We start from the raw sequence: 12,889 nt of genomic DNA on the forward strand, positions 1-12,889 counted from the left end.
TTCTGTGCTGCCTATAGTCCTCCTAGTGCCTTTGTGTTCGTGCAGACTCCTCTGAGTGGCTTCTGGGTCTGTTTGGCATCCTCCGAATGCCTTCTTGTGTGAGCTGGGGAACATGCTAGTGCTTTTTGGTGAAGTCCAAGGGCGACTGAGTGCCATTGCATGGTGTCTGGGGTACTCCAAGTGTCCTCCAGGACAGTTCAGCTTCCTCTGTGTACCTGTCAGTGGGACATCCGAGTGCCTACGGTACTTGCCCGGGTGCTCTTGGTGATACTCATTGCTGTTACTGGGAAAAGAAACAGCCCAAGAGAGACCAAGTGACCTTTGAGAGAAGGAAGAGCATCCAAGTACCTTTCAGGGCATTCCAGCTTCCCTGAGTGCCATTCAGTAAAGCATTGTCTTGAGAGCATTTCATTGATGCCAAGAGACCCCTCTACAATTCACTCTTACCCACAACATCTGAGTGCCTTTCTCTTCTCTCCGAGGACCTTAGAGTGTCCTTCTGTTCTCCAGCTAATGGAATGCCCATCCTTAAACCTAACCCTAACAGTGAGCCACTTTCAGTGGTCTGTGATCATAGAATCATAGAATGGTTTGGGTTGGAAGGGACCTTAAAGATCATCTAGTTCCAACCCCCCTGCCACAGGCAGGGACACCTTTCCACTAGACCAGGCTGCTCAAAGCCTCCTCCAATCTGGCCTTAAACACTGCCAGGGAGTGGGCATCCACAACTTCTCTGGGCAACATGTTCCAGTGTCTCACTACCCTCACAGTAAAGAATTTCTTCCTAATATCTAATCTAAATCTACCCTCTTTCAGTTTAAAACCGTTCCCTCTCATCCTGTCACTACTTGCCCTTTTAAAAAGCCCCTCTGGAGCTTTCCTGTAGGCCCCCTTCAGGTACTGTAAGGCTGCTATAAGGTCTCCCTGGAGACTTCTCCAGGCTGAAGAGCCCCAACTCTGTCAGCCTGTCTTCATAGGAGAGGTGCTCCAGTCTTCTGATCACCTTCATGGCCCTCCTCTGGACTCGCTCCAACAGCTCCATGACCTTCTTATGTTGGGGGCCCCAGAGCTGAATGCAGTATTCCAGGTGGGGTTTCATGAGAGTGGAGTAGAGGGGCAGAATCACCTCCCTCGACCTGCTGGCCACACTGCTTTTGATGCAGCCCAGGATACGGTTGGCCTTCTGGGCTGCAAGCGCACATTGCCAGCTCATGTTGAGCTTCTCATCAACCATCTCATCAACCATCACCCCCAAGTCCTTCTCCTCAGGGCTGCTCTCAATCCATTCTCCGCCCAGCCTATATTTGTGCTTGGGATTACCCCAACCCACATGCAGGACGTTGCACTTGGCCTTGTTGAACTTCATGCGGTTCGCACAGGCCCAGCTCTCGAGCCTGTCAAGGTCCCTCTGGATGGCATCCCTTCCCTCCAGCGTGTCGACCACACCACACAGCTTGGTGTCATTGGCAAACTTGCTGAGGGCGCACTCAATCCCACTGTCCATGTCAGCAACAAAGATATTAAACAGTGCTGGTCCCAATACTGACCCCTGAGAAATACCACTCATCACTGGTCTCCACTTGGACATTGAGCCGTTGACCGTAACTCTTTGAGCGCAACCACCCAGCCAATTCCTTATCCACCAAGTGGTCCATCCATCAAGTCCATGTCTCTCCAATTTAGAGACAAGGATATCATGTGGGACAGTGTCAAATGCTTTGCACAGTCCAGGCAGATGACATCAGTTGCTCTTCCCCTATCCACCAGCACTGTAACGCCATCGTAGAAGGCCACCAAATTTGTCAGACATAATTTGCCCTTAGTGAAGCCATGTTGGGTGTCACCATAGCAGAAAGAGAGCAAGACCCTTGTGATCTCCCCGCTTTATACTGAGAATGACATGTATCGGATGGAATACCTTCGTTAGTCAATTTTGGGTCACCTGTTCTGTCTGCTCCTCCTTGGAGGTGCCGCCCTTCTGCGGCTCTTCACTCGTAATCAGTGAGGAATTTAGCAGTGACCTTGGTTTCTCTAAGACTAAGTACAGCAAGAGCCTTTCTGCATAATGTCCCTACCGGTGCCTCAGTGATAACTACAAACTTTGAGTGTTATCAGTCCTAGAAGCAGACACTGTCTGCAAAACATGCAGTTAGTTTCAGAAAGTGCAGTTACTTAGAAGAGACTTAGCTGAAAGTAAAAATCACTGAAAGGAAAATTGGCCTGGTTTAGGTCAAACCAGGACAATCAATAAAGTACGTTGTTGCTTCTGTCTTACAAGTGAAGTGCATCTCTCGCTTCATCCATAACAAGGTGTTAGAGCAAAGACTGAGACGTGGTTTTAGTGGACCTGTGAATAGGCTGCCAAGGGAAGGTGGAGTCCAGCAAGAGCTTTCAGTCCTGGCCTTTCTGTGTGGGAGCCTTTGCTGAAAGTTTTGTCTTTTGAATCTGTGCTCTGCCTAGACTGAAGAAGTAGTAGGGGGAAATCAATAGGTGTCAGAACAAGCGCAGGGCCCCAGTGTTGGTGGGTCTGTGAACGAGCTGCAAAGGGCACTGGCAGCCAGCAACAGCTTTCAGTCCTGGCCGTACCTGTGTGGGATCCCTAGCTGGCGGCTGTCCCTTTCCTTGCTGGGTTGTGGTGATAATTAGATGTTAGAGCAAAGGCAGAGCCCTGGTGTTGGTAGTGTTGTGAAGTGGCTGCCTAGTGAAGGTGAGGGCCAGAAATAACCTTTCAGCCCTGGCCAGTTCTGTGTGGGAACAGCCTTTGCTGGATGTTTTTCTCTTTTGGACCTGGGCTCTGTCTAGAGTGAGGCGTTAGGGGAAGGAGACCATTATGTATCAGAACAAGCTCAGAGCCCCAGTGTTGGCAGGGCTGTGAACTTGCTGCCAAGGAGTGCTACAAACAGCCCTTATTAGTGTCCACTTTTGTGTGGGAGCCCTAGGTGGTGGCTATCTGTTTTGTTGCTGGGCTCTGGCAAGGGGTGGGGTTAGGTGGTAGAGCAAGTGCAGTGCACCTGTGTTGGTGGGGCTGTGAATAGGCTGCTAAGGGAAGGTGAGTGCCAGCTCTATATTTCAGTACTTGCACCTTCTATGTGGGAAGACAGGAGATTTTCTCATTTGCACTTGGCTCTGGCTTAGGTTGAGGGAGTGTGGTTAGGGTTAAGGTGAGAGTTAGCAGTTTGGGTTAGGGATAGGGCCCTATTGATTTTGGTTTGTTGTTAGGGTCTCTTTGGTTTAGGATTAAGGTTAGGTTTAGGGTTAGGGCCTATTAGGTTTAGTTTTAGGGTGACTTTTAGGGTTATGGTAAAAGTGAAAGCCATTAGGTTTAGTTTTATGGGTTAGGGTTCAGGTTTATAAGGGTTAAGTTTAGGGTTACTGTTAGAGCCATTAGGGTTAGGTTTAGCCTTATTGTTAATGCCTGTTAGGGTTAGAGTTAGGTCCATTAGGGTTAGAGTTATGCTAGGGTTAGGGCCCCATTAGTGTCTGGGTTAGGGCATGCTAATTTTAAGTTAGTGTTAGGGCCTATTAGGGTTAGGGGAGAGTAAAGATCTATAGTTAGAGATTTTTCTTCCTCTTCCTTTGGTGAGCCAGAGTTAGTACATGCATCTGGATGCAAAAATATTGCTTGCACCGGGAAACAGCTGTATTCTTTATAAATAAAGCTCGCTCTCACCACTTTGTAAAAAGGGAGCCTAGAGAAACCGCTATTAGAGCATTGCAGTAGGTAGCAAAGACTTTTAATCATTAGTTAAGTACTGTAAAATGGTTTGATTTTAAAAACACCAAAAGCTTACAGATCTTGCAGGTTATTTTGAATTGGCTTGTTGAGCTCTTAAGTAGTCAAGTGACCTAATTTTAATCTCTGTTCTGTGAAAATTATTCCTACATCTATATAGAAACATCAAAAGGGATAACGAATGAGTACTATAAAGCTTGAGAACAGAAACCCCGGCTATTTGCAAAATTTAATTTTTGCATTTAACTTGTGTTTGTTCAAGAATTAAAGATTATTAAATGCCAACAGTAGAAGACTACACATAACAGTGTTTAAGTGATTAAAATTAAATGGTAAACAAAAAAATTTTCTATTCATATTCATAACATTTTTAAACATACAAAAAGCCAAGAATTGTCTTAGCCTTAGAATTGTAGTTTTTCATCAGTGACATTGCAGCTATATAAATAGTGAGGTAGATACAAGTAATCGTTGACTTGGACCTGCTTGTGACAGGCATTGCGGAGTCTTCCCTTGTGCTGGTACAATTATTGTTTAAGCATCACTTGCCTATAAATTACCTTTTCAGAAGTGGTGTGGAGAGCACACTCTTGTGCCATGGGTGAAAAAGTGTAACTGCTGGAAAAAAATCCAGCCAGTGTTACAAGCTTTCTCTCAACTACTTAAAGATTGAGCTCTTGCAATTTACAGTTGTTCAGAGGAATTTTGCTGGAGTAAAAGCTAAATGTGCTAAAAGTGATGTGTGAGGCTTTCTGTCTAAGAAAAAGCTGTTTTGAGAAATGCCATGTGAAAAGGTTTTCCTACCTATAAATTTTAATTGGGATTATTTAAATTTCATTTCCTTTTATTACATTTTAGTCATAGCATGTAAAGATCTTGAAAAGTGAAAGAAGAAATATTTCCAAGCTAAATAGTAGGAGCTATGTGTGAAAATGTTATGAGCATCCAAGATTCTGGGGTTTTGGTAGAGAGCTGAGCTTTGCCCAGCACACAGCTGGTTTAGCTCAACTGTAGCCTCTGCTGGAGTATCCCAGTGTTGCAGATCATCAGCTGATTTTAAAATAGGTGTTAAGAATATGAAAAGATGAAGTGCACATTTGTGAACAAGTCGTCCCACTGTAACACCAGAGTAAATTGAGAATAAAATTAATGTCTGCATCCTTTTATGTAAGGAATGTTAGTAAAATGCAAAAAAACCCAAAATATGATTATTCTTCGTATCTGATGACATGCTGGCTATCACACTGCGCCTTGCTCACAGATGTAGCCCAGGAACTGTACTTTCCGTGTTGAAGAATGTAACAGAAGTAAAACACTTGGTGATTTTTTTAAATTTTTTTTTTTTAATGGATGTGAATGGAAATAGCTTCTTCACGCATCTGGAAATCCAAAGGAATCTGTAGATGCTGTATGTTTGAAGGCGTAACGTGGAAGCTGGCCTGTACTCCTCGGGCTTTCACTGCTCTTGTTCTGTGTTTCTGCTTTTCTATGGATGACAGAATAATTGGTTGCTTCAGGACCCTGTGTAAACATCTCCTGACAAAAAGTGCACTTGTCTGAGGGGCAGGAAAGCTGTGATTACTGCTGAGGTTGCAAGAGCAGGCAGAGGTTATCTGTACTGAGTGGGCAGCAGGGAGACCTGAGTGAGTTTAGTCCTGGAAGCATTCAATGGCAGCAATACGGATATCCCAGGAAATAAAATTATCCTGCTGAGAAACAGTACAGGCAGATCTTAATTTTCTCCTTCTACCTTCCATGCAAATACTTGTGCAGATGTCAAATTTATTCGCTAAAATCAGGGTACAGGGGAGCATGATGCTTGTCACCCCTCTCCTCATTGGACCTGCCATGTAGGGTTTGGGATGGGAGAACAACCAAGAGTTTGTCTGGACCTGAGAAATGAAATTCCTGTCTGTTCGCATGCTGATTTGCCTTATCATTTCAGATGAAAATTTCTCTAATGTTTACCTGACAACAGCACCTATACTCAATCTTTTTGGAATAAAGAGTGCTGAAAAGGCCACCTCAGGGTGCTGCTAAGGGAGACATCTTCCTCCTTCACAGGATTATCACTGGATAAGCATACTTTATTCTGAGACTGTTCCCTTCGGTAATTTTAATGTTTTGTTTACATAAGAATGCTATATACATACATAATACATACATAATGTTTAATACATACATAATGTTTTGTTTACATAAGAAAAAATTAGTATTTGGAAAACCATCAGTGTGGGAATGTTGCTCTAAATTCAATATTCAGTCCATATTAAATCTTGCTTATAATATTTGTTTTTAACAGTTTTATATTCTGGGAAGTGACAGTGCATATGCACAGTACTATAATTAGGTTATAGCCTTGCTTACTAAAATACATCAAAAGAAAGGGAATAATATGACAGTTAAATTTTTACTTTGTCTTTAACGAGAACTTGCATAGTTTGGAAAATGTATTAAGAAATGCCCTATAAAAGAATTCTTCCTAATTATTTTTCTGTAACTAATCTTGGAGACAATGTCATTGGATGTTATGATGCCATTAGAACACGTGCACATTTTGCACCTTGTGCCTCCAGGAAAAAAAGGGGCTAACCTTTCAAAGTACGCTGTTCATCATCAGACCACTCAAACTTGCTGTCTGCTGAGCTTGTAGAGTGAATCTTCAAAGATATTACTGAATGGAGCAGAAGTCTAATTTTTTTTTTCAAGCTTGAAGCAGCAATCTGCAATGCCTGTACTGGAATTTGTAACAAAGTAGCTGAGTTTACGGGGCTACGTAAACAGAAGCAACCAAGTAAGAGGGCTGAAACCAGCTCCAAAAAGGAGAAAAGAAAAGTAATTGTTATAGGTGACTCCCTGCTAAGGGGAACGGAGGGCCCCATATGCAGGCCAGACCCGAGTCACAGGGAGGTCTGCTGCCTCTCTGGGGCTCGGGTAAGGGATGTTGCCAGGAGGATTCCTGAACTGGTGAGGCCCTCTGACTACTACCCACTATTAGTATTCCAGGTGGGTAGGGATGAGATTGAAGGGAGAGGTCCCAGGGCTATCAAAAGGGACTTCAGGGCCCTGGGGCGTTCGGTGAAGGGGGTAGGTGCGCAGGTTATATTCTCTTTAATTCCTTCGGTGTTTGGTGAAAATAGGGAAAAGACTATGAAAGTACAACAGATTAATATGTGGCTAAGAGACTGGTGCCGTAGGTGGGATTTTGGGTTCGTTGACCACGGGGCGGCTTTCATGGCACCGGGCCTGCTTTTGCCGGATGGGGAACAGCTGAATCAGAAGGGGAAAAGGGTTATGGCCCAGAAGCTGGCAGGGCTGGTTAAGAGGTCTTTAAACTAGGTTTGATGGGGGAGGGGGATAAGACCAGGGCAGCCACAAATGAACCTAGGGGTGACAGGTCTGCGTCGGGGGCAAGGCCGCTAGCCCAGCTGAAGTGTGTTTACACCAATGCACTCAGTATGGGCAACAAACAGGAAGAGCAAGAAGCCACTGTACAGCAGGAAGGTTATGATGTGGCTGCCATCACAGAAACGTGGTAGGATGACTCTCATGACTGGAGTGCTGCTATGGATGGCTATAAGCTCTTTAAGAGGGACAGGCGAAGCAGGAGAGGCGGTGGGGTAGCGTTGTATGTTAGGGAGTGCTTGGACTGTGTTGAAATTGAGGAAGATGGTGAGGATGACAAGGTTGAATGTTTATGGGTGAAGATCAGGGGGAAGGTCGGCAGGGCGGACATTACGGTGGGAGTCTGTTATAGACCACCCAACCAGGATGAGCAGGCGGACGAGGCGTTTTACAAGCGTCTGTCAGAAGCTGCCCGGTCGCCGGCCCTTGTACTCGTGGGCGACTTCAACTTGCCGGATGTCTGCTGGAAATACAACATGGCAGAGAGCAAGCAATCTAGGAGGTTCCTCGAATGTGTGGAGGACAACTTCCTCATGCAAGTGGTAAATGAGCCCACTAGAGGAGGGGCCCTGCTTGACCTGTTGTTTGTGAACAGAGAAGGACTAGTGGGAGATGTGAGGGTCGGTGGCCGTCTTGGGAATAGCGACCACGAAATGTTAGAGTTTTCGATAGTGGGGGAAGTAAGGAGGGGCAAGAGCAGAACTTCTGCCTTAGATTTCCAGCGGGCAGACTTTAGCCTGTTTAAGAGGCTGGTGGACCGAGTCCCTTGGGAGTCGGTCCTGGAGGGCAAAGGAGTCCAGGAAGGCTGGACATGCTTCAAAAGGGAATTGCTAAATATTCAGGAGCAGGCTGTCCCGGTGTGTAGGAAGACAAGCCGTTGGGGAAAAAGACCGGCCTGGTTAAACAGAGAACTTAGACTAGAACTTAAGGAAAAAAAGAGAGCCTATTTGCTCTGGAAGAAGGGTTGGGTAACTCGGGAGGTCTATAGGGACGTGGCCAGGTCATGTAGGGAGAAGATTAGAAGGGCCAAAGCTCAATTAGAGCTTGATTTGGCTGCTACAGTCAAAGATAACAAAAAAAGCTTTTACAAATACATCAACAGCAAAAGAAGGGTCAAGGAGAGCCTCCACCACTTGCTGAATGAGGAGGGTAGTGTAGTGTCAAGGGATGAGGAAAAGGCAGAGGTGCTCAATGCCTTCTTTGCCTCAGTCTTTAATGTCAAGACCGGTTGTCCTCAGGAGACTCGGCCCCCAGAGCCTGAAGTTAGGGATGGGGGGCTGTGTGAACCCCCCGTAATCCAGGAGGAGATGGTTAGTGACCTGCTGTGCCAGTTGGACACCCACAAGGCTATGGGCCCGGATGGGATTCACCCCAGAGTAATGAAGAAACTGGCAAATGAACTTGCCAAACCACTCTCGATTATCTACTGGCAGTCCTGGTTAACTGGAGAAGTTCCAGCTGACTGGAAATTAGCAAATGTAACGCCCATCTACAAGAAGGGTCGGAAGGATGATCCAGGGAACTATAGGCCTGTCAGCCTGACCTCGGTGCCAGGCAAAGTGATGGAACAGATCATCCTGAGTGCCATTACACGGCACATGCAGGACAATCGGGGCATCGGGGCCAGCCAACATGGATTCATGAAAGGCAGGTCCTGCTTGACCAACCTGGTCTCCTTCTATGACCAAAAGACCCGCTTAGTAGATGAGGGCAGGGCTGTGGATGTAGTCTATCTAGACTTCAGTAAGGCATTTGACACTGTCTCCCACAGCATCCTCCTAGACAAACTGGCTGCCCGGGGCTTGGATGGGTGGACTCTTAAATGGGTTAAAAACTGGCTGGATGGCCGAGCCCAGAGAGTGGTGGTGAATGGGGCAAAGTCCAACTGGTGGCCGGTCACTAGCGATGTTCCCCAGGGCTCAGTTCTGGGGCCGGTGCTGTTCAATATCTTTATAGATGATCTGGACGTAGGGATTGAGTGCACTGTCAGCAAATTTGCAGGTGACACCAAGCTGGGTGGGAGTGTCGATCTGCTGGAGGGTAGGAAGGCCCTACAGAGGCATCTGGACAGGTTAGATAGATGGGCCGAGACCAACGGCATGAGGTTCAACAAGAACAAGTGCCGGGTCTTACACTTTGGCCACAACAACCCCATGCAGCGCTACAGGCTGGGGGAAGAGTGGTTAGAAAGCGGCCCGACAGAAAGAGACCTGGGGGTGCTGATCGACAGCCGGCTAAACAAGAGCCAGCAGTGTGCCCAGGTGGCCAAGAAGGCCAATGGCATCCTGGCCTCTATTAGGAATAGTGTAGCCAGCCGGTGTAGGGAAGTGATCGTCCCTCTCTACTCAGCACTGGTGAGGCTGCACCTTGAGTACTGTGTCCAGTTCTGGGCCTCGCACTTCAAGAAAGATGTTGAGGTGTTGGAGCGAGTCCAGAGGAGGGCGACCAAGCTGGTGAAGGGTCTGGAGGGTCTGACCTACGAGGAACGGCTGAGGGAGCTGGGGTTGTTTAGCCTGGAGAAGAGGAGGCTCAGAGGTGACCTTATTGCCATCTACAACTACCTGAAGGGAGGTTGTAGTGAAGTGGGAGTCTCCCAGGCAACTAGCGGTAGGACAAGAGGACACAGCCTCAGGCTTCGCCAGGGGAGGTTCAGGTTGGACATTAGGAAGCATTTCTTTTCAGGAAGGGTTATTAGACATTGGAATGGGCTGCCCAGGGAGGTGGTGGAGTCACCATCTCTGGATGTGTTTAAGAAAAGACTGGACATGGCACTTAGTGCCAAGGTCTAGTTGACAGGGTGGTGTCAGGGCAATGGTTGGACTCGATGATCCCTGAGGTCTCTTCCAACCTGGTTGATTCTGTGATTCTGTGAGTAATAACCTATAGCAGGGCTCTGTTTTGTTAAGTTTTGCCAGAATTTGCTGGAGTGGGATGGTACACAGGCCGTGAGAGCTGAGGTTCTTTCTGTTAGCACTGGTTGGTGCTGTGGTTTGTAACACAGTCCTCGGCCTCTAAATTTCCACTGTGTTAGAAGCAGGTGGAGGTGGGAATCAGTCATTCCTAAATTACAGAATTACACTCCTTTATTTACGTGAAGTCTAGAGGCATAAACAATCAGCTGAAATCCTTTCTCCAGTCAGTAAAATGTGTATCTTTTATTGCTGAAATACATTTAAGACCTTTTTCTAGCATGTGGAAAGTCTGACATCTGAGTTCTGTTCTTGCTTCACACCTGGCAAAATGCGGGCTGAACCCAGATTTCGCTGGAGAGTGTAAAATTCTCTGTTGTTATGCAGTGTCGCCAGGATTTTTCTTGAAAAGCTGTGATTCAGCATAGATGCTTCTTTGCAAGAGAAAATCCCAAATGACAAAGATGCTCTGGTGCAGAATTACATGCTTTATGAAGGAATCATAGTCTTATGTGCTGCTTTTGCCTCACTTGCATATATTGGTGCTTTTCATCAGCTTAGGATTGTAGCCATCAGTATGTAAAAGGTGTGGTGTTTCTCGGTTGAGCGCCTCAGTGATGATGCTAAGCTTGATTCCAAATAAAATAGTTTTTGCAATCTCTTTCTAGATTTAAAGAAGTCACTTGAATTGGCACTTTCAATGTTGGTAGGTAAATGGCTTCCACAGTTATAGACTTTTAGGCTCTTTATTCTGTAGATGCTTCAGTGGTACAAGGAGGCACCATATGAGAAATGAAGCTTGTACCGTTTTTTTTGCAGTACTTCAGTCTTGGAAATAAAAGCAAGATCTGCCGTGGGAGGAGTTTTAAGTTGCTTTGGTGTTTGTACATGACGTTTCATGAGCATGGGGGAAACAGCTGAGTAACCTTCGCTCCTGGCTGAAACCATGTGCAGACCTGGTAGGAATAAATTGTCTTAGCTCCATTAGAGTTTCAACACTATAACAATTTACACCAGTTGACCCTTTTTAAGACTCCTTCAGATTTTTATCAGGTTCTTCCTAAACTGTACTGAAAGAGACCACTCCCTCCCAAACTGTTTTGCACTGTGTGCCCAGCCTAGTAGTTAATAATATGTGGAATAACTTTGTGCTGAATTAATCCAGTGTGTTCAGAGGCTGAAGGCATTTAGGTGAGGAGCGCAGAGGCAGAGGTTTCTGTGCGGTGGCAGCTGTGACCAGGGAACACCTGGTCTGCACTAGCTCTGAGCTACTGCCGCCTAGCTGGGCTGTGCAGGGAGAAGATTAAGACGGGGGATTAGATTTTGTTCTGGTGAAAACTGTTCTGTGTGGCATTATCTGTCATGGAGCTGTCTTCTGTACTTCCGTCCTTGGCACGAAGCAAGAGCCTGTTACTCTATGTTTTTGAAGAAACAGCTGTTCAATGCCGGAGGCCTGAGGGCACCACCATGCCTGACTGTCCCTACCTACGGCCTCCCCTCACCCTGCCCATGGCCCAGGGCCCTTAGTGATGGCCCAGCCTGGCCTCAGCCTGTCTCTGTGCCCACAGCCCTGCCTGGCCGTGGGGCTGTGTCTGACCCCAGTTGCCCTCACAGGGCCTGATCCTCACCCCCACCTACAGGCCTATGTGCCTGGGGAGGTACCTGGTGCTCCTGCCTGCTGCCCTCCTCCCTGTCGGTGCAGTGGGACAGGACATGGCTGCCAGGCCCTGGGGAGCCGCTGGAGCCCTTGGCCCTGCGGTGCCCTAGCAGCAATGTAGGCATTGGTGCACTCTTACATCCTCCTCCTTCTATGACTTATGCCACTGCTAACCCAGAGGTACCTGCTAACCCCAGCGTGCTGTGCGAGGAGGCTGCTGTGTACACATGCTTCAGAGTCCACATAGCTTGTGAATAATGTGATCCATTAGTGCAGCTTTATTCTTTAAATCAAGCCATTATGTGCAAAAGAAAAACACTGGAAGATGGGCTGTCAAAACATTTATGTCTGTGGATCATAGACACCTGTTTATAAATGCAGAGGTGTCCGGGGCACCTCTGGTGTGGGTTAGGAAAAAAATGAATGGAAAAGAGCCATGTGTCTTGCATATTAAATACTTCATTCACATTGTTAACAAACTGCAGTTAACAGGAAACTAAATAAATCCAGAAGTATTTTGCAGTCATTCACATTTTAAAAACACATTTACAGTAAATCTGCATAACTGCATTAAGGCCTTGTAGTTGATGGATCTCTCTTTGACTTGGCAGAGGCTGTGTTGAAAGGAGGGCCACCTGGGTGGGTTTTGTCCATGATGATGGCTGAGCAGCATCAGACTAGGACACACAAGGTAATTCCTGCAATTTTTCAAGATTTTGAAGGTTTGACTTTAATTAGCAGCCCAAACAGAATATATTTGTACCACATCTGTGTATTTTAGGTAGTTAAATATATTTTGAAAGTGCTCATCGCTCAGTTCTATGTCTTGCCATTGACTGAGAAACATTTTTATGTGGGGTTTAGTGCCCTAGTTTTGGCTGTGGCTGATGATTTTTCTTTTAGCAAAGTCATTGTCTCATATTAGGAGACAGGCAGCTGCAATAAAATTAGAGCATTTTTCACAGTACATCCTTTATACTGTATTCCTATCCTCAAGGGGTTTAACTCTCAGGAAGAATGTGTGTAGCTGTAATGCAGATAAAAACAAACAAATGTTGAAAAACAGGAGTAAAAGGAGGATATCCAAACAGATATGCATAATTTTTGGAAGAAACCTCAGTGATAGTCATCTCTAATCTGAATTTTGCAACATTTGGTAGGTAGAGATGAAGCTGGGACATGATC

Source organism: Nyctibius grandis, chromosome 4 (genome assembly GCF_013368605.1).
Source record: "Nyctibius grandis isolate bNycGra1 chromosome 4, bNycGra1.pri, whole genome shotgun sequence".
Lineage (NCBI taxonomy): Eukaryota > Metazoa > Chordata > Aves > Nyctibiiformes > Nyctibiidae > Nyctibius > Nyctibius grandis.